This window comes from Notothenia coriiceps, unplaced genomic scaffold (genome assembly GCF_000735185.1).
Source record: "Notothenia coriiceps isolate Sejong01 unplaced genomic scaffold, NC01 NC01_scaffold00029291, whole genome shotgun sequence".
NCBI lineage: Eukaryota > Metazoa > Chordata > Actinopteri > Perciformes > Nototheniidae > Notothenia > Notothenia coriiceps.
Genome location: NW_011361992.1, coordinates 79455 through 82302, shown reverse-complemented (window position 1 = coordinate 82302; position 2848 = coordinate 79455).

The window sequence follows — 2848 nt, the reverse complement described above, 5'->3', positions numbered from 1 at the left end:
CACTAATGCATGGCTGTGTTTGCCACACTGGGAGGATCTGATTCATACAGTCATAGCATTAAGCATTACAATAATACACCATTTGGTGCTTACAGTATTAATGTAAAGTAAATGCATGCATGTTATCCTGTATGTGGATATGTGAACTATGTTTCATGATATGTAGCAGTGGGGTAATGCATTACCTGTGTCTCACTCAGCACCTGATAATATACCACAGTCACGGTACCCAGAATGATGGATATCATACGTGCACATGCAAACACGACTCATATGGAGATATACAGACACCACACACATACACACATCTTGTCGCAGCCCCCCTACCCCCGCTCTCCCTCTCTCCCTGCTGACAGAGGCACTAGACATTGCTCACATGCACTGTGAGAGCTGACACTGTTTGATGAGTCAAGTCCTTCACTGGCTGTCTTCACAGGTCTTAAATGCTTCCCTCAGGTATAGTTATACACTGTATGATGAAATCTGATGCAGCAGACGAGGGAAGGTGTAATAAAAACAAGTCAAACTTAAAATGTTACTTGCACAATGGTGAATAGGCGGATTTCCATTACTATACAGCAAGTTTAATCAGTAACATTTGAGACATGGTTTATTCAGTGGGTAAACAGGATTTATCCTTAAAGGTATAGGCTTAATTGAATTAATTATTAAAGGAAAAGTTCACACAGTTTAAAGTGTTGTTGTATGGGGTACTTATTCCTAGTCAGTGTATTACCTACAGTAGATGACAGTCTGTACGTTCCCAGTATTGAGACACAGACAGGAGTACCAGCAGTATGCTAAGCCAGTGGCGTAACTCGACGGTGCAGCCGGTGCAACGCCGGCCAGTGGCCCATGCAATCTTTTTGTTTTTTTGTGACCAGCTCTTTATTGTTGTTGTTTTTTTGTTTTTTTTTGCCCTCACAAAAGGGGCAATGGTTTTCTTTTTTTATATATACTTTAACACTTTGGCATTGGCATTGACCGGTTCACGCAGTCTTCAAAGTAACCAAGCAACCTAAATTAATTTGTAATTTGTCTGTCCAATGACCTTGCTCCCTTTCATGTCATGTGATACCTTGCGTGACGAGAGAACCGTTTAATCAACCTCAAAAGTTATAGGTTAGCTAGCAGCAGCAAGTTTGGTAGCAATATAAAAAATTAAATAGCTTGCATTTGTAATGTACAGCAAACCAAAGCACAAGAGCAGCGCTCAAAAGAGAAAAGAGAAAGGACAAGAGAGAACAAGGAGATGTAACAGCTAAACTGACAAAATTAGACGTTTTTCTGTCATACATCGTCTTCGAAATCGAGCGCTAACGTTAGCAATGTTGACGTGCAGCGGCAGCCGGAGCCGGAGGCTAACGATAGCTCACCTGCCTCACCACCATCATTGCCATCTAGCTCCACAAGTGAAGCTGTGTCCATGGCCGTGGCTGTGCAACCTTCTTCTCCAGCCAGCCAGGAGGAAAGGCTGGATTTGGCTGTGCCCGGCGGTGGTCCAACAGTTCCCCCAAGGGCCCCCACTGATAGGGGACTCTATGGCGCTATTGAGACCCCCGACGCCAAGATCAAAAGCTACATTATAGCAAACGGTCTATCTAGGCCTACCGGCCCATTCCCTAGGGACAAATATCAAGGAAACAGGTGTAATCCTCTTCTTAGTTCGCTGTGCCGTTGTCAGGCTGTGGTGGTCTGAGTCCAGGGCAGTCTGTTGTTGATAGCCTATACATGTGGCGCTTCTGGGTGGTTGTGTATGTCCGTGCGTGTGTGAGCAAATCAGCGTGCGCTTATGTTTGGGGCGATGGCGGGGGCCCCAAAACAATATTTGCACCGGGCCAATCACAACCTTGTTACGCCACTGCGCTAAGCAATGTACTGCATTGACTGGGGGCGTAAGAAAAACAGATGTTTGCCACCTATACATTTATAACAAACAAACAAACACTGAAGGTAATGGTCAACCACTGGTTCGATAGGTTGTGCTGTAGATTGACTTTGGTAAATTGAAACTGACAAAAATCACATAAAAACATAAAAAAATGTACCGATCAAGGAAGCAGTTATCCATCAACCTCTTTGTTGTACAAGGTAAATGTTTTAATGAATGGAGTCGGTTGAGTTTGGCAAGCACATAGATGGATACAAGGGTTTCAGTTTGTCATCAGACAGGGCTGTCTGATAGCAAAGTAAAGCAGTACAAATATCAGGGATGCAAACCCATCAGGCATGAAAAAGGTGACAAGGATCCGAGCCCCCCGACCCCACGGATTATCGGCTTTAAAATTAGGAATAACAGAGGATTTAAAAAAAACGATTAGAAAACGAAGGCTAAAGCTAACGTTAGCAGAAGTGGAAGTAAGCAATGAATGTAAAAATGGCGGAAACCTCCGTTTAACGCAATGTGGACACAGAGAACGAGGGAAGTTCACTACGTCACCACAGTCCCCTAGAGAGGAGGAGCAAACAAGCCCAGCAAGCTGGGGAAGGACGAAGCCTTGTGGGTTGTCTTCTCCAACGGCCACGACCATGCGAGCAGGAAGCCGCAGCCTTTCTCTCCTCACTGAACAATATTCATGCTTGTAACATTAACGCGCTTCTTTTAATCAACAGTACCCCATTTGAACCTTCTCAGGGCCTCAATTAGTCTACTTTTAAAGCTTCTCTCCTGGACGCGAGAATAACGAACAAAGCATAACAGTATGTTGTCTCGTTTCAAATAAACACACTGTTATTTACTCAACTGAGATAATCACATCATTATCCGTTGTTTTTATTATATTCGCTTTAATTCTGTATGAATCTCAGGCTTATTTGGCATCCGTCAGGAACTGAATTTCAAATAAAA